Source organism: Phyllostomus hastatus, unplaced genomic scaffold (assembly GCF_019186645.2).
Source record: "Phyllostomus hastatus isolate PE091 unplaced genomic scaffold, TTU_PhHast_1.1 phas_contig_40, whole genome shotgun sequence".
NCBI classification, from domain to species: domain Eukaryota; kingdom Metazoa; phylum Chordata; class Mammalia; order Chiroptera; family Phyllostomidae; genus Phyllostomus; species Phyllostomus hastatus.
Window position 1 is genome coordinate 88,462,072 of NW_025333872.1, and position 20,224 is coordinate 88,482,295.

The window sequence follows — 20,224 nt, forward strand, 5'->3', positions numbered from 1 at the left end:
AAGATCCAGTGTGGAGGTAGGGCAGTGTTGTCGGGGTAGGAAACCATTGTGCTTATGTAAATATTGGAATTTACTCTATCCTAGAGGCCCAGGAGCCAGGGCGTACACAGAGGACAGAGCAGGACCAGGAGACAGGAGGGGAGCAGAGGGCTGGGTAGTAGGGCAAGACGGAAGGCTGACCTCTTTCCCCTGGTGGGCGGGGACAGATTCTCTCTCTCTGCAGGGCAGTATGATGTGTGAGCAGGAATCCAATGGACACCGCAAAACATTCTGGGAGTTTGGCTTCAAAGGACAGACGTGTCTCCACTTTGACTTGAAGAACAGTCGCTGGGCAGAGTTGCACCCTGGATGTAGTTCGTTGAAAAGGACACACTGGGCAGATAACAGTGATATGATCCAGATCGCCTTGGTTTTGGATCTCAAATGGAAATTGTGTGAAGTTGCTTAATCAGAGCACAGTTCTGAACACAAAAGGTAACTGCGGAGGGGAAAAGTTACAGTCTCTTGAAATGGCATTGACGCTGTGTCTGTGTGTTTGTATGTGGTTTGAGAAACTGACCTGACCACAGTGGGTTTTTTTAAAATAAAGCCACAGGAATGTCCCCCCATCCGTCCTTTCCCTTCTCACCTCCTCACATCTCTTCTGCCTGCACTTAACCTTGGGCCACTCACTGTGGATTTCTTGCTGACCCCCAAGCATGAGGGCCTCGTTCTGTCCCAGACCTGTTCCTTGTACTCTTCCCTCGTCTCACCTCACTTTTCTTCTTTATCTCACCTGCTTATTTCTGCAAGTCCTTCAACAGCTCCTTGAGTCAGCTCCTGAGAAGACTGTTCTCTCTCCTTCCTCATGTGTCACCTCCTCTTCTGTCACAGCAGGAGGGACTGGGTATGTTGTGACCCTGCTTCCCCCATTAGCTGTAGGAGCCCAAGGGGTCAGGGCCCATGTCCTCTCTTTGTTCCAGCCCCGGGACCTGCCACAGTGGCTGCCACACGTAGAGGGGTGGAACCTGTCTGCATCGTAGGGTGACCTGGGGCAGCAGGGCTGAGGGGCGTCTCCTCACAAATGGGGTCTGGACAAGGCTGACACTCTGCTGTTTCCCTTGCAGCTGCACCAACCATAGCCGCAGCCTCAGCCTCAGCCTCATCACCCACAGTTTCAGCCACATCAACCACGGCCACAACTACAGTCCCAGCCCCATCCAATGCCACTAATAGCCAGAACAACAACATCTCCTGGATCATTCCTCTGACTCTTCTCATCTTCATCCTACCAGTCTTCGTACTCGGGTACATTTGCTATAACAGGTACGGAGGGCAGAACTGAGTGGGAAGTGAGGGGTAGATGGCCTGCAGGGAGGACAGGAAAGGTGACTTCCTACTCCTCCCCCTGCCCCTCACTGAACCTTCCCGTCCTGGGAATGAGACCAGGAGAATAAGGCCTAACATCACGTGATGGCATCACTTGGACAAGCTCAACCCTGAGAGCAGCTGTGTCCTCACGCCGGTGCAGAGGGACAGACAGGGGCCCACACCAAGGCCTAAGGCCTGCTGGTGCTGCAGGGGTTTAGTGTTCAGTCCTCACTCAGAGTCTCTGTTGGGAAAGAGTGATTGGGCCCAGGGCGGGTGGTGTGGGGACAGCAGGCGCACAGGGCAGGGCAGTGCTCACATTCAGGTGAGGGCAGCATGGTGGCTGCATGGGATGTGTTCAGGGCAAGGTGACTATCCAGGGGGCTATAGGAGTGAGCCTCAATCTAATCCCAGGAAGAGGGTGGAAGGTCTTGCAGACACAGCTCAGAAAGGTGGAGTTCAGGACTGCGTTCCCAGAGAAAGGGGCTTCAGGATGGCAGGTAAGGCAGCAGGTGAACAGTAGGGACTGTGCAGGAGCAGGTTGGGGGGGCCACATGTCTGTGAGAGGGGACTCCTGGTTGAACCCTGGTGGAATCACCTGTCAGGCAGTTTCTTCCAGACCCCAGATCCTGAGCCCCTGAGGGGCCCTGCCCTGAGCAGAGGTGACTGGGGAGGTGGGTGGGGCTGAGCTGCTGGTGGAGGGGGATGCAGGCAGCTGACTGCAGCAGGAGTGCATGGGGCAGGGCAGGGACAGTGGGTCTCAGAGTGGTGTGCTGGGACCAGGGCGAGGAGAGCAGGAGAGAGGAAAGGAAGATGTTTGTCTGCATCCCTCCCCAGTGCTAGACGGTCAGGATGCAGGCCCCTCTCTGCACAGGGCTCCTCATCGGTGTTGTAGGATCAGGGCTTCAGTGGAGGGAGCGGAGCAGTTCATGGGCCCCTTGAGCCCTTGCCCCACCTGTCCTAAGCAGGGTCTGACTGTCATGTGTGTGTTTTCTGATGGCAGAAGACGCTGCTCAGGAGCTCCTGAGAGTGGGTCTACTTCCACACGTGTCCCTTCTGGGCAGACGCATTTCCATCATATCCAGGAGCTCACCCGTGACCCCCAGGAGCTGCATCCTTTACAGCGAATGGGGAGACCTGCAGAAGATCCTGATGGCCCAGCACCTGCCGTAGTCACGTCCTCGGCTCCGTGACGGATATGTCAACACTGTGCTTTTTTCCAAATTTGGTTCTGTTTTCTGTAGGTACCAGCTGTTGGAATTCTTTTTTTTTTTTAAATAAGGAGTGTATGTTACCTTATGCTTTTTTTTTTTAACATTTTAATTTATTTATTTTGGGGGGAGGGAATGGGAGGGAGGGGGAGAGAGAGAGAGGGAGAGAGAGAGAGAGAGAGAGAGAGAGAGAAACATCAATGTGCGGTTGCTGGGGGTCATGGCCTGCAACCCAGGAATGTACCCTGGCTGGGAATCGAACCTGGGACACTTTGGTTCCCAGCCCACGCTCAATCCACTGAGCTATGCCAGCCAGGGCTTGGAATTCTTGCACTGAGTATCCTGACTACTTGAATAATGAATGAAGAGAACATCAATGAAGAGAACATTTTTTTTACCTCCTTCGGCTGCAGGAAACAAGATCTTTCTTTAGGACCTTGTTCTTGCTGATGATGTTAGTAAAACACTGTGTGAAACTTCAGAACCTCAGGGATGCTTTGTGCGGCCTGGCCCAACCTCACCCATGCAATGCAATGAGACACTATTAAATGGAAAATGCAATGAGACAGATTAAATGGAAAAATGATACTTCTGATGTTTACTTTATTGGTTTCTCAGTATGTAATGCTGTTTACATTTTTATCCATATATAAAATAACACTATAAAATACAATTACTTAGGAATGTTGCTTCATAATGCAGAGAATTTCGGTGGTTGTTTCCCCTCCGTGTCAGGGAGCAAATGAACACCTGGGGTTCTGCTGTGTTGCTGTGGGAACAGGATTTGCCATCTTAGTCTTGTCGTGATTTCTGGATCCAAATCACATCTGGATCCTAAGGAATGAGGACCTTCCCGGTATTTCCCAGCACCCTCCACCCCACAGTGACGTCCTTGGGGTCCCCATCCCCCACCCTACCCACTCACCTCCTTCAGTGAGAAGTCTGTCCTGCAGAAACATCTGTTATTTCTCAAAGTTGTTAAATCCCTTATGACCAAGTGTCAGGATCCAGAATGTATAGGGAGCTCCTGTAAATAAATTAGGACCGGTCAAACCGTGCACGAAGGTGCAGGAGAATGGATATGAGGAGTTCATGGATGGAAAGTACACTTTGAAAAGATTGAAAATCTCATGAACAATCAAGACAATACAAATAAAAGGTATAATATATACCCTTACCCACCAATGAATTTGTCAAATATTCTAACATATACCAATGCTAGCCACTGGACAAGAGTTCCCTGGCACGGCAGGTATGAGGAGGACTGGAGTCAACCCTGGGCAGGATAATCTAGCAGTGTGCAGTACCGTGCATTCTGTGCTGGTCCTACATGGCAAACTGTTAGTTCCAGTCTTACAGACGTGACCCCAAAAGTATGCAGATTCCCCAAAAGTTTACAGATGTATTATTTTTCTTTTTTTACTGTAGGATTGTTATAGCAAAAAAAAATTGGCGACAAGTGAAATATCCAGCAAAAGGAATTTCTATTAAACATGTTGGCAAAATGTTTTTATTTTCTCTACCTGGAAGACTAAATAATCTAAACTACTCAAAAATGAAAACAACCACATTGCTGGATGAACCGTTTAAATGGTTCAAATACATTAATGCTGACTCCCGGCTGTCTCACAGGAACAGCGGCCACACACTACAAATCCCTCCGCCTGCTCTCAAAGCACACAGCCCAGACAAGGGGCCTGTAAAACCCGCAGACACCACCACCGTTGCAGGAGGAGGAGGTGGGAACATCCACATCCATCAGACCTTTTGCTGGACGTCACTGTGAACAGGGGACACTCCTGTGAAAGTGACTGGGACTCGGGATGCGATGGCACTAAGGGACTGATGAGAATCTGATTTGATGATTGTGTCGGGTGACAGAGGGGAGTGCCCCTGGATTTTAGGAAATACACTTAGAGAATGGAGCGGTGATGGGACATTTGTGGCTGGCTCCCCAATAACTCAGGAAGAGTTTCCTTACTGCTCCTGCAATGGTCTTGTAAGTCTTTGTTTCAGAAATTTTGAGATAGCTTTTATTTTTTATTTATTTTTAAAAAGATTTTATTTATTTTTAGAGAGGGAAAGGAGGGAGATAGAGAGAGAGAGAAAAACATCAATGTGCGGTTGCTGGGGGTTATGGCCTACAACCCAGGCATGTACCCTGACTGGGAATTGAACCTGCGGCACTTTGGTTCTCAGCCCGTGCTCAATCCACTGAGCTACTCCAGCCAGGGCTTGGGAAAGCCTTTAAAAATTAGATTTAGGAAAACTTAATTTTCAGAATTTGACATGAGAAGGAAATGCCTCGATAAATGCAATGAGACCTGAAACCAGTGGTGTCTGCCCTGACTCCACCCCAGAGCCGGCTCTCTGTGCAAAGACAGGCCCTCCCCCCTGGTTTCCCACTGCCCCTGCTGTGCCCCCTCCTGGTCAGCCCCGCCCTCCTCCCCCTCCCCAGCAAGGTCAGCCAGGCCGGCAGCGGGAGGTGCGCAGACTCCCTGTGGTGGACCGACCCTCACTGGAGGCAGGAGCCCTTGTGGAACCAAGTCAGAGAAGACGGCTTTGCAGCCCCTCTGTGATGGAGCCACCCTGGAGGCGGGTCTGTGTGTGTGCGTGCAAATGCTTTATGTGTGCATGTGTGTTCCCCGTCCTTTTTGTTTCTGGAATGCACGATTGCCTTTGGGGTTTGCCACACGTCCACTCTGTCCCATCTCCCCTGTTGTCATGTCCTGCTCTGCACTCCCCAGTGGGGAGCCCCTGGCCTTCCCCCAGGTCCCCATAGTTGTGCCTCCAAACCTCTGTCCTGGCTCCTTCCTCTGGTGGAAGGATGTCGTCCCTGTCCCAGCACCGAGAGCTGCTTCTGTGGAAGCTGAACATAAACAGCACCTCGCATTAAGTCCTCCTGAGCTCCTCAGGCTAAACTGTCTCCTCTGTGTGTCCAACACCCAAGTCCACAGTCCGACTATTGCACTTGGTGAGGGGTGTTCGTATGTTGTGGGCCTCACTCTTCATGTGGCCATTGGAGTAGAATGTGTCCCTCTATCACTTTCATACCCAAAGTGGTAGTACACTCTGTTGCTCAGACATCTGTGAGACAGTGAGTTGCCCTGAGGAGCAGGAGATAAGGGAGGGTTTCTTCTGAAGTGTGGGGCTCACTTTCCTGGACATGTAGGTGTGGCTAAACCCTCCCTGATTCTGTGGGTGCAGCCCCACCCCAACATGGCTTGCTCTGATTAATGGGGATATTGCCAGTGGTAAAACCTCAATCACATGTTCATAGTTATGAGGGAAAGTGGGAGCCCAGTGGGTCCTGACTGCTGGGGAGATCTTAGCCTCCTGGAGACTGGGAGAGCCCTTGAACCCCACCCTGTCCTCGTCCTTGAGCCCTTTCCTCACTTAAAGGAGAGAAATAGACGAAGACCTCCTAGTCCACACATTCATAATATGTACATCCTGCGTCACTGTCTAAACCCGACCACTTCTCAGGTCTAGAAAGAGAGGCCCAGCTCCAATGAGGAGGGACCTTGAGATCAGGAGCAACCGCAAAGCTTCCCTCTGGTGCTTCCCAAAGAGAAACAAGGCCACCGACTCGGGTGAGTGGCCCTGGAAGGGGACCCTGTGCGGACATTCACGTTGGTGCGCTGTGTTTCTTTCATTCCTCTAAGATATTTTTTTTACTTCTCTTGAATTCTCCTTTGACCCTTTGGTTGATCAGCAGTTTGTTGTATACTTTCCACACATTTGTAGGTTTTTCCAGCTTTCCTTTTGCTGTTGATTTCTAGTTTTATGTCATTGTTGTTGGAAAAGACACTAGGTATGATTTCATCTTCCTAAATCTGCTAAGGCTTGTTTTGTGTCCTATCGCGCTGTCTGTCCTGGACGATGACCTGTGTGTGCTTTAGAAGGCCGTGTATTCTGCTTCTGTTGCCTGGAATGTTCTATAAGTGCATTTTAGTTCCAGTTAATCTACCAGATGGTTCACATTCATTGTTTCCTTGTAGATTTTCTGTCTGGATGGTCTGTCCATTGCTGAAAGTGGGGTATTAAAGTTGCCCACTATTATTGTATTGTTGTCTCTTTCTCCCTTCAGGTCCATTAGTGTTTGCTCGATATATTCAGGTCCTTCAGTGTGTGTGCACATATGTCCTCAGCTGTAACATGTTCTTGAGGAATTGACCTCTTTATCATCATGTGATGATCTTCTTTGTCTCTTGTTACGTTTTATTTTGTCTGATTTAAGTATAGCTGTCTGTCTGGTTTGTTTTCTTCTTGTATGAAATATCTTTTTTTCACCCCTTCTCTTTGAGCCTGTGAGTGTCTTGTCGGCAGCATAGAGTTGAGTCTTTAGAACAGTTCTATTCATCTAGCCATACTCTGTGTGTGTACATATATGTCACCAACGTGCATCATTGTCACTTTGTAAATGAACAGTTTCAAGTTAAGTAATGGGCCTCCAATTGTCTGTGCCATCCCTTGCCCACACGCTTTCTCAGGGGAGCTGGCAGAGAAGCCCCGGCCCTCCTACTGTTAACACTTCAGCCTGTGAGGCAGACGTTTGATGGATGTACAGGTAGGTGTAGAGGTTCCAGAGAACCCACGCTCAGACCAGAAGATTAAAGTACTTGTGAGCATTTAACAAACTTCCTTCAGTGTGACTTTAAGCTACCAGGACAGAGGCTCCTTCAAACCTTAGTCTCCTCCTTAGCCCTTCAGCTAAAGATCTTGGCCTTCATGATGAGACGCTGCTTTGGGAGCTTCTCTTTCCCCCAGAACTCTCTAGAAGCCCAGGTGCACACGTGACTGACAGGAGCAGCTCCAGGCTTGTTTCTGGCGGCATTTCCCCGTGTCTGCTCATGCACCGAGGGCCGCACTCCATCAGGGAAGGCAGCGGGGCAGAAGCTCTGGGTTCTCTTTCTATGGTGATGCCTCACACCCCTTCATGGGCCCCTTGGGGTCTTCCTGGGTCTGGATGGCATGCAGGTGGCTCAGATGAAAGCTGCTCTGTGCCTTTTAATTGGTGAATTCAATCCTTTACATTTAGCATTGCTGATATTAGATGACTGACTAATGTCATGTTCTTCATAGTTTTCTGCATTTCCATTGTTTCTTTTCCTCTGCATCTGCTTACCTTTGTAAATTGGGGGTTCTCTGTGCTGGGATGCTCTGGTTTCCCTGTTTGTCTATAGTCCCCCAGTTCTAGGTTATTGCTCTGTGGCCACCATGAAGTTTAAAGATGGCGTTTCAGAGATAAAACAGTGCATGTTAAGCTGATCGTAAGTTGTCTGCAAAACTCCCTTTTACTCCCTCACTTTCTATTTTTGATGTCCTCATTTACCTCTTCATGGATTGCGTATTTATTTTTTTTAAATTTTAATTTATTTTTAGAGAAGAGAAGGGAAGGAGAAAGAGAGGGAGAGAAACATCAATGTGTGGTTGCCTATTGCACGGCCCCCACTGGGTACCTGACCCACAATCCAGGCATGTGCCCCGACTGGAAATCGATCCGGCGACCCCTTGGTTCAAAGCTCATGCTCAATCCACTGAGCCACACCAGCCACGGCAGATTGTGTATTTATTAACACACTATAGCAGGTATAATTATTTTAATACTGTTTTTCTTTGAGTTTATACTAAAGTTAGGTGGTTAACATACCATCTGATTACAGGTGCAGAGTTTTCGAAGACCTACTGTGTATTTACTTTCCCAGTATGTTGTACACTTTTATATGTTGTTTCTTTTCCTTTTTTATTGTTATTCTATTACAGTTGTCCCAATTTTTCCCCCTTTGCCCTCCTCTACCCAGCTCATCCCCACTCACACGGTCAATCTCTACACTGTTGTCCATGCTCATGGGTAATTCCATACATATTCTTTGACTAGTGCCTTCCTCTTCTTTCCACCATTATTCCTTTCCTCTCCTCTCTGGCCGCTGTCAGTCTGTTCCCTGTTTCCATGTCTCTGGTTCTAATTTGCTCATTAGTTTATTTTGTTCTTTAGATTCCTCTACAAGTGAGATCTTGTGGTATTTGTCTTTCACTGACTGGCTTATTTCACTTAGCATAATATTCTCCACTGCCATCCATACTGTTGCAAAAGGTAGGAGTTCCTTCTTTCTTTCTGCGGCATAGTATTCCATTGTGTAAATGTACCACGGGTTTTTTATCCACTCATCTACTGATGGGGACTTGGACTGTTTCCAACACTTGGCTATTTTAAATAGCGCTGCTCTGAAATAGGGATGCATAGGTTCTTTTGAATGGGTGTTTTGAGATTCTTAGGGTATATCCCCAGCAGTGAAATTGCTGGGTCAAAAGGCAGTTCCATTTTTAATTTTTTGAGGGAACTCCATATGGTTTTCCACAGTGGCTGCACCAGTCTGCATTTCCACCAACAGTGCACTAGGGATTTTCTCCACAACCTCTCCATCACTTGTTATTTGTTGTTCTTTATTGATTTATTAATGATAGGCATTCTGACAGGTGTGAGGTGATATGTTTGTGATTTTAATTTGCATCTCTCTGATGGCTAGTGGTGTTGAGCATCTTTTCATATCTATGGGCCATCTGTATGTTCTCCTTGGAGAAGTGTCTGTTCAGGTTCTTTGCCCATTTTTTAATTGGATTGTTTGTTTTCCTGGTTTTGAGTAATGAGTTTTTTATGTATTTTGGAGATTAAACCCTTGTCTGACATATATGTTGGCAAATATGTTCTCCCATAAAGTTGGTCCCCTTTTCATTTTGATGATGGTTTCTTTAGCTGGGCAGAAGCCTTTTAATTTGCTATAGGCCCATTTGTTTATTTGTTCCTTTATTTCCTGTGCCCTAGGAGATATGTTGGCAAAAATATTACTACGTGGGATATCTGAAATTTTACTGCTTATGTTTTCCACTAAGACTTTTATGGTACCACAACTTATATTTAGGTCTTCTATCCATTTTGAGTATAAGTTAGTGGTCTAGTTTCATTTTTTTTTTTTGCATATACCAGTCCAGTTCCCCCAACATCATTTATTGAAGAGACTTATTTTTACTCCATTGTATACCTCTGTCCCCTTTATCAAATATTCATTGACCCTAAAGACATGGGTTTATTGCTGGGCTCTCTATTGTGTTCATTAATCTATGTGTTTATTCTTATGCCAGTACCAGGTTGTTTTTTGATTACAGTGGTTTGTAGTATAGTTTTATATCAGGTATTGTGATCCCTCCTACTTTGTTCTTCTTTCTCAAGATTGCTGAGGCTCTTTGGGGTCTTTTTTGGTTCTGTATACATTTTTGGAGTATTTTTTTTCTAAATCAGTGAAATATGCCATTGGTATTTTAATAGGAACTGTGTTGAGTCAATAGATTGCTTGGGTATCATGAACATTTTAGTGATGTTAATTCTTCCAATCCATGAATATGGTATATGCTTCCATTTATTTGTATCTTACTCAATTTCTTATTCAGTGTTCTGTAGTTTTCCAAATACAGGTCTTTTACCTTCTTGGCTAAATTTATTCCTAGGTACTTTATTTTTATTGTTGCTATAGTAAATGGGATTTTTCTTAGTTTCTATTTTTGATAGTTTATTGTTGGTATACAAAAACTGCCATTGATTTGCAAATATTGATTTTGTACCCTGTTACTTTGCCAAATTCACTTATTAGGTCAAATAGTTTTTTGGTGGAGACTATGGAGTTTTCTATGTGCACTATCATGTTGTCTGTAAATAATGACAGTTTTACTTCCTTTTTTCCAATTTGGATGCCTTTTATTTCTTTTTCTTGTCTCATCACTGTGGCTAGGACTTCCAGTACTATGTTGAATAAGAGTGGTGAAAGTGAACACTTTTGTCTTGTTCCTGATCTTAAGGGAAAAGCTTTTAGTTTTTGCCCAATGAGTATGATGTTGGCAGTAGGTTTCTCATATATGGCCTTTATTATTTTGAGGTATGTTCCCTCTATTTCCACTTTGCTGAATTTCTTTTTATCATAAGTTGGTGCTGGATTTTATCAAATGTTTTCTCAGCTTCTATTGATATGATCATGTGGCTTTTGTCCTTCCTTTTTTATGTGGTGTATTATGTTTATTGATTTGTGAATGAATATTGTACCATCCTTGCGTCCCTGGGATAAATCCCACTTGATCATGGTGTATGATCTTTTTAACGTATTGCTGGATCCGGATTGCCAATATTTTTTTTTGTTGAGGATTTTGGCATCTATGTTCACCAGAAACATAGGCCTGTAATTTTCTTTCTTTGTTGTGTATTTACCTGGTTTTGAATTAGGATGATACTGGCCTTGTAAAAAAGAATGGGAGTCTTTCCTCTTGTTGAATGTTTTGGAATAGTTTGAGAAGGATAGGAGTTAGGTCTTCTTTGAATGTTTGGTAAAATTCACCTGTGAAGCCATCCGGTCCAAGGCTTTTGTGTGCTGAGAGTTTTTTGATTACTGTTTCCATTTTGCTAGTTGTTTTCAGTCTATTCAGGCTTTCTGCTTCTTCTTTATTCAGCTTTGGATGACTATGTTTCTAGGAATTTCACCCAGGTTGTCCAATTTCTTGGCATATTGTTGTTTATTGTAATTTCTTACCATCCGTTGTATTTTTGTGGAATCAGTTGTTACTTCTCTTTTGTTTCTAATTTTATTTATTTGGGTACTCTCTCTTTTTTTCTTGATGAGTTTGATTAAAGATTTGTCATTTTTGTTTATATTTTCTAAGAATCAGCTCCTAGATTCATTGACCCTTTGAATTGTGTGTTGTTGGTTTTTTTTTTAGTCTCTGTGTCATTTAATTCTGCTCTGATCTTGATTATTTCCTTCCTTCTACTTATTCCAGACTTTGTTTGTTGTTGTTCCTCTAGTTCTTTTAGATGTAGGATTAGGTTGTTTATTTGAGATTTTTCTATCTTCTTTAGGCAGGCCTGTATTGCTATGAAGTTTTCTCCCAGGCCTGTTTTTGCTCTATCTCATAGGTTTTGGGTTGATGTGTGTTCATTCCCATTTGTTTCCAGAAACTTTTTGATTTCCTTCTTGATCTCATTGTTAACCTATTCAGTATTTAATAACATGTTATTCAGCCTCCAAGTGTTTGAGTGTTTTTGAATTTTTTCCTTGAGATTCGCTTTTAGTTTCATGCCATTGTGATCCAAGAAGATACTTGGTATGATTTTAATTTTTTGTGGAGGCTTGTTTTGTGTCTTACAATGTAGCTTATCTTTGAAAATGATCCATGTGTGATAGAAAAGAATGTATATTTTGCTTCTTTGGGGTGAAATGCTCTGTAAATACCAATTAATTCCATTTGGTCTAGGGTGTCATTCACTGACACAATATCCTTGTTGACTTTTTGTTTGGACGATCTATCCATTGTTGACAGTGGTGTGTTAAAATCCCCTCTGATGACCATATTGCTGTCAATCTCTTTTTTTAAAAAAAGATTTTATTTATTTGTTTTTTAGAGAGGGAAGGGAGGGAGAAAGAGAGAGAGAGAAACATCAATTTCTGCGATTGCTGGGGGTCATGGCCTGCAACCCAGGCATGTACCCTGACTAGGAATTGAATCTGCGGCACTTTGGTTTGCAGCCCACACTCAATCCACTGAGCTACACCAGCCAGGGCCTCAATCTCTTTCTTAAAGTCCTCCAATCTCTTAAGTATTTAGGTGATCCTATGTTGGATGCACATATATTTACAAGGGTTATATCCTGTTGTTGGACAACTCCCTTAAGTATTACATAGTGATCTTCTTTGTCTCTTGTTATGGCCTTTATTTTGAAGTCTATTTTGTCTGATATAAGTATTGCTACTCCAGTTTATTTTTTTCATATCCATTTGATTGGAATATTTCTTTCCATCCCTTCCATTTCAGCCTGTGTAGATCTTTTGTCCTATGGTGGGCCCTTTTTAGACAGCATATAGTGGGTTGTGTTTTTTATCCATTTAGCTACCCTATGTCTTCTGATTGGAGTATTTAATCCATTTACACTTGTTATTATTGATAAGTGTTTATTCATTGCCATTTTTTCCCTTTGAACCTATGTTCTTCTCTCTCTCTCTTTAAGGAGTTTCTTTAGCATCTCTTGCAATGTTGGTTTTGTGGAGATGAACTCTTTCAGACTTTTTGGGGGGGTGTCTGGGAAGCTCCTTATTTTACCTTCCATTTTAATTGAGAGCCTCGCTGGGTAGAGCAGTGTCGGTTGCAGGTCTTGGTTTTCATTACTTGAAATATTTCCTGCCATTCTCTCCTAGACTGGAGTGTTTCTGTTGAGAAGTCAGCTGATAGCCTTTTCAGAGCTCCGTTGTATCTTACTAGCTGTTTCTCCCTTACTGCCTTTAAAATTCTCTCTTTGTCTTTACATTTTGCCATTTTAATTATGATATATCTTGGAATGGGCCTCTTTGGCTTCATCTTGATTGGGGCTCTCTGTACTTCCTGACCTTGCATGACTTTTTCCCCTCAACAAGTTAGGGAATTTTTCTGTCATTATTTTTTCAGACATGTTTTATATCCCTTGCTCCTTTTCTTCCCTTTCTGGTATATCTATGATGCAAATATTATGTTTCATTTTGCCCTGCAGCTCCCTTAAACCATATTTGTTCTTTTGGGCCTTTTTGTTGTTGTCATTGTTTCTCTGACTGTGTGTTTTTCTCTACCTTGTCTTCCCACTCTGATTCCTTCCTCGACTTCATCTAGCCTGCTTTTAATTCTTTCTAGTGTATTTTTCATTTCTATATTGTATTCTTCATTTTCTCCTGGTCGTTATTCATTGTTTCTCTGTCACTTCTTTTTAATGCATATGCAGTTCCCATTAAGTTCCTTGTTGTTCTTACTGAGTTCCCTTAACATCCTTCTAATCATTATTTTGATCTCAATGTCTGATAAATTGCTTGCCTCCATTTCATGTAACACTCTTCCTGGGGATTCATCCTTTCCTTTCAGTTGGGTTTTTTTTCTTTATCTCCTCATTTCAGGTGACTCTTTTCATTTGTTTCTACATATTAGATTGATCTGCTTTAAATTATTATTATTATTTATTTTAATTTCATTTCAAATCTTATATTTTGCTCTTCCCTTCTCTTACTCCATTTTACTTTCATCCTTCTCTTTCTTATTTTTTTAAATTTTCTTCCCCTTTCTATGCCTTGTTTCTATTCCTCACTCTTCCTATTTCTCTTACCTCCATCCTCTCAAAACCACCTTTCTTTCCACTAATCATCTCACATTCTTTTTCCCTTTCTTACAATATCCTTATTCTTGTTCCACCTTTATTAATATTTTCTCAGTTGTCATTGATATTGAGGTTGTTGTTGCATTTCTTCAATTTTATTCCTAGTTGTTCACTATTTTTTAAATTTAAATCTCATATTTTACTGTTTCCCTGTCCTACTCCATTTTGCCTTCCTCCTGTCATGTCTTATTTTTATTTTAAATTTTATCTTCTTTTTAGCCTGGTTTCTAACCATTATGCTTATTATTTCTTCTTCCTCTATTCTCTCAAAATCATTGTTCTTTCCTTTAAACATGTCAGAACCTTTTCCTTCCTTATAATCTTATTCTCTTTCCACCTTTATTACTTTTTGCTCATTTGTGTGGATATTGCTGTGGTAGTTCTTCAATTTGTTTCCTATTTTTTCATTTTCTTTTTAAAAAAACCTCATATTGTACTCTTCCTTTTCTTACTCCATTTTGTCCCATTCCCTCCCTGTTTTATTTATGCTGTAAATTTTATTTTCTCATTTCTTCCCTTTGTATCTACTCTCTACTCTTACTATTTCTCCTCTCTCTACCTTCTCAAAATCACTTTTCTGTTAGTCACCTCATGTTTTTTTCCTTTTGTATAGCATTCTTATTCTCTTTCCACCTTTATTAATCTTAGCTCATTTATTGTTGATATCATAGGGGTAGTTGGAAGGCATTTTTGCTGGTGTGGGTTTTGTTTGCTGGGGTTTTTTGTTTTGTTTTGTTCTGGCAGGTCTTATACAAAAGCATACAGGATGTGGTCGAGGTTGTGACTCAGTCAGCTAGCCGGGAGAAGAGGACCCAGCAATGAATGAACTAACAACAACCAAAACCCACAAGAGAGCACACATTGACTGCATTCGGGGCATCCCTAGAGCATTCAGCTCAGGGGCTCAAGGAAACTGCCGCACTGAGTCCCACAGGTGTCCCACCACAGAAACCCCCCCCACTTCTATATGTTTTCATGTTGGTCTTAGTATCTTTTTATTTCATCTTCAAAAACTTTTTCAAGCATTTCTGACAATGCAGGCCTAGTGATGAACTCCCTCAGCTTTTGCTTGTCTTGAGAAGTTTTTATTTCCTCTTTATATCTGAAGGATAACTTTGTCAGACTTAGTGTTCTTGGGGTTTTTTTAACACTTTGAATATATCATTTCACTCTATTCTGGCCTTTACGGTTTCTGCTGAGAAAACTGCTGATAGCTTAGCCGGGGTTCCTCTGTAGGTAACAATCTTTTTTTAATTTTTTAAATGTAGCTGCTCTTAGAATTCTTTATTCTTGAATCTTGACAGTATTAGTTTAACATGTTTTGGAGAAGGTCTTTTTTTCACTGAGATAACAGGATTATCTATTAGCTTCATGCATTCGAATATTTAGTTCTCTCCCCAGGTTGGGCTAGTTCTGAGCTACTATTTCTATAAATAAATTTTTTGTTCCCTTTTCTCTTCTAGAATCCTGGTTATTTTCATACTTCTCTTTTTGTTGAAATCTCATAGATCACAAAGACTTGCTTCACTTTTTTTTTCTTTGTTATACTCTAAGTGGGTTATTTCAAATTTCCTGTCCTCTAACTCACTTAATTCTCTTTTCTCTCACATTTGCTTTGCTCTATTTAAAGTGTTCTATTGCTTCCCCCCCCCCCCAGCTCATTCACTGAGTTCTTTAGTTCTGGAATCTCTGTGTGGCTCTTTTTAAAATAATTTCTCTTTGCTAAAAACCTCATTTTGATCATATTTTTTTTAATATTATATTGAATTGTAGTTTTGAGTTGCTGCTCCCACATATGAAGTATTAGGCACTTCCTGAAATCTTTGCTAGTTATGTTCTTTGCTAGTTATGCTACTTCACTCTTCTTACTCTTTATGGCAGAATTCTTAAGAATCTGTTTTCTGTTTTTCACGTCCTACCAAGTTGGCAAACGGGAACTTCTTTGTTTAACCAAAGGTGGTGCTGTAGCTCAAGTTTGCGGTGTCTCCTTTGTTGGTGGACACAGATCTGTTTTCTGAGTGCACTCCTTGTCTGCTGGTGCTCTCTCACACCACACACAGAGACTCACACGAGGAGCCAGCTGCAGAGTGTGTGTTTTGTGTGTGTATATGGCTTTAGCACGTGCAGTGTTGGGGGTGCTACAGACCTGGTAGGGAGATCCTCGGGTGGGATACTCCCTGGTCCCGGTGAAGCACTGTCACCGGCAACTACGTTCTTTACCAGCCTCTTTCCCAGGCTCTGCCTTCCCTTCAGTCTTGGAGGTACAGCGTTAAAACTCTGGGGGATGCCAGAGAGAAAGAGGTTTTCCCCACCCACATCCCTCACCACTGAGGTAGGCGGGGCACTAACTTACACCACAATCCTCTTCTCCCTCCTCCTTCCTGGAGGTCCCTGCCCCCCAATTACACCAGCCTAGGGCGGGTTTTTGGTCAGAGGGAGTAGAGTCATATCTTCCTCCAAAGACATGCTGGAATCTGCCCTACAGAAGGCTGGACTTATGTATATTCTCTCATCTCTGGGTCTCTGCACAAGTCAGCACTCTGGAGGTATTTCTCCCTGACTGCGGAGACCAGGGTCTCAGCAGGCTCCTCAGTCTGAGCGGGCATCTGTTTCCCCGTCACCGGGCGCGCAGGTCGGGTTGACTGCTTCTTGGTTTCTGAGCATAGGGTGCTAGATCCCACAATACCCACAAAAGTGTTTTTGTTCACAGAGAGATATTTAATTCATTGCCAACAAAGACAGATAAAAAGGAAGCATGCCCTACACCACCATGACATCACTCTCTTTGTAAATGGCTGAGCATTTTTATTCCCAAGTACATTCCTGGCTCAGTCCAACGTGATTTGCTGAGCCTCTGTACAGCCAGAGACGTGGGGAGGGGAGGGTGGTTGGGTGAGTGGCAGTAGGATGTGCCAATCTCACTGAAGAGATTTCCTTAGACTTCCAGTAATAGGGCTCTCAATACTGTCTTTGATTTTAACCAGCAGAATTCTTGCTGACCCACATTGTATATATGGCATGAGCAACACATTAATGGCTGTTGAAAAAATAATGTAAAAAGTTTAAATTGTGTTCAAAACACATAAAATGTATTATCACAGCCATTTTTTTTTTTTTTTACTGCACAATCACGGTAAGCCTCTGAGATATTGATGTTGTTTGTTTCTGCAGTAAACCCAGCTGAATCTGACTGGGATAGGCCTTTTATTTTTTAATCTTTCTGTTCTTCTCATTTCATTGTGTCTTTTGAAAACAAAGTAAATTGGATTTACTAATTTAATAATCCAATGTCATTGGATTATTTTTTAATCCAACCTGAGAATCTCAGTTATTTAATTGGTGATCTTATTAATTTACATTTATTGTAATACTACTATATTAGGACTTATCTCTCCTATCATATTTTCATTTATTTTGCTTAAAAATTTTCCCCCTTCATACCTACACTCCATTTATTGTGAGTTTTCTCCTACTGATTTAAACATTATACATTCTATTTTTTTGTCTCATAATGGTTGCTGGGAACATTTGACCTATACCAATGTTTATTTATACTTATATTTATTATTGTTTATCCTTATTAAAATGTATTTAGTATGTTTTCATATCCCCTCTGAGTGCCACCTCCCACCAGTTATCCTGATATTGTCCAGAATTTCATTTCTGTGGTCTTTATAGATGTACATTTTCTTTTCTGTGAGCTGAACTATCTTCCCCTTTTTTAGGCAAGAATAGTCTTTACAAATTCTTTGGTTTCTCGCCCTTCTTATTCCTCTTGTCATATCTTTTGGATGTGTTTCTCTTGTTGTTGGAATACCTCCCCCAAATGTATTCTCAGCTTTGATGTTTATGGGCCACACATTCTTTAGGTTTTAGGTGTTCACTCCCTTCTCCTTGGCGACATCACCAGTTTGTTCTCTGCATCTGTGGCTATCTTTCTATGGTGTTTGTTTTTAAAATTCCACATATAAATGAAATCATATGGTATTTTTCTCTATCTGACTTATTGCATTTAGTATAATACACTGCAGTTCCATTCATGTTGTCACAAATGGTGAGATTTCATTCTTCATTTTTTTTAAGATTTTATTTATTTAGAGATAGGGGAAGGGAGGGAGAAAGAGAGGGAGAGAAACATCAGTGTGTGGTTGCCTCTCATGTGGCCACCACTGGGGACCTGGCCTGCAACCCTGGCATGTGCCCTGACTGGGAATTGAACCGGCAACCCTTTGGTTTGCAGCCTGCACTCAATCTACTGAGCTACACCAGCCAGGGCTCTTTTTTATTGCTGAATATATATATAGTTTATTGTTTATCCTTATACATATATATTTATAAATATAAATATTTTTTTATTGCTGAATAAAATATTATCTTTTTATTGCTGAATATATATATATTGTTTATTGTTTATCCTATATACATATATATTTATAAATATAAATATTTATCTATATTATATATAAAATCACATCTTCTTTACCCAATTGTCTATCAATGGCACCTAGGTTGCTTCCATATCTTGGCTATTATAAGTAATACAGCAATGAACAAAGAGTTGCTTATATCTCTTTGAATTAATGTTTTTGTTTAAAAATATTCTTGCCCTGGCTGGTGTAGCTCAGTGGATTGAGCACAGGCTGCGAACCAAAGGGTCGCCGGTTCAATTCCCAGTCAGGGCACATGCCAGGGTTGCAGGCCAGGTCCCCAGTGGGGGCCACATGAGAGGCAGCTACATACTGATGTTTCTCTCCCTCTCTTTCTCCCTCCCTTCCCTTCTCTAAAAAAAAAAGAGTAAAAACAAGAGAGAGAAAAAATAAAAATATTCTCAATATACTATGTTAATCAGAATTCTCAAGATTTCCCCCAAGTTTCCTGTCCTTTGATTACACAATCAAACACTAACTAGGGTACTGCTGTGAAGGGGCTTAGTAGGGATATTGCTGGTTCAGGTTACTAATCATTGCCCTTAAAACAAACAGTGTACCCTTGGTTACCTGAGTGGGCCCAATGTAATCACAAACCCTTAAGGGAGAAGCACTTTATCGGACCGGAGGCAAGGAAGACGCTGCAGAGAAGTCAGCGAGAGGCCCTGCACTGTTGCTGGCTCTGAGATGCAGGAGGCCGCACGCAAAGACAGGAGAGGGGCCCCTAGGAGCTAAGGAGAGCCCCCAACTGGGGAGTTGAGTCCTCAAACCGCAAGGAACTGGATTCTACCAGTAACCCACATGGGCTTGTTAGCAGATTCCTCTCAGGGTCTCTGGCTAAGAGCTCAGCTAGTCAACACCTTGATTTTGGCCTTGTGAGACCCAGAGCAGAGAAAGAATCTGAGGCCCCACGGACTTCTGACTTCCAGAAGTCAGAAGTGAGGTAAGAAATATCTGTTGATTTAAGCAGGTAAGTTTGTGATGATATATTATGGCTGCAGTAAAGATGGATGCACATACCCTCTTATTTGTTTGTTTATTTACTTATTTTCCTATTTAAATGAGAATTTGACCAGATATGAAGTACCAGGCCCAAAGCGCTTTTCTTCAAGACTTTGGAGCGAATACGCCTTGGTCACCTTGCAACCAGGACTGCTGGTGACCAGACTGCTGTTGCTCTGCATCCTTCTTCCTTCTCTAGTTTCAGGCCTCGTCTGGAGGAGGAGCAAGAAGGCTGTGCTCATTTGTCATCTTTATTCAGTTGATTTTGTACCATACTAGGTTACCCATGTTAGTCTCAGGGAGGTGAAGGAAGGTTTTTAAAACGTTATAAACCAGGGGCGTCAAACTCATTTTCACCGGGGGCCACATCAGCCTCGCGGTCGCCTTCAAAGGGCCGGATGTAATTTCAACTCCTTAACAGTTAAGGAGTAGTTGCACTTATACAGTCCTAAAATTTTTTCGGCCCTTTGAAGGCAACTGCCAGGCTGATGTGGCCTCTGGTGAAAATGAGTTTGACACCCCTGTAACCAATAGATCATTAGGTGCACTTACAGGTGTGACAAATTCCGTTTTTCTTTTGTTCAGCACTATTGGTCTTCTCTCCCTTCACCTTATATGAAAATCAAGTTTATTGAGCTATCATTTCCGGATTGGATTATGAATCCAAGTAGTTTACAGTCACTTATCTTTGGGAGATATGAAAAACACATGGGCATTTGGCCAAATCCGAAGGCGTGTTCTATCTTCAGGTTTGCAGAGGGGGAAAAGAAGAATGATATTTTCACTGATCACGCTTTAGCTTTTAGACAAAGTGAATTCTGGGACTAGAGTAAGTCCTTTTTGCTTACTATTATTTTTTTATTTTACATGTTTCATAAAATCAGTCTACATAATCCTAGACTTGTTGTGAGTATGACAGGTATTGTAACAAAATATCTAATCCCTTTCAGTCATTAGAAACACATTAATTCTTGGCTTTAAAAAACAGTTACATTGTAGAATAACAGCACTCTTTCAAAAGT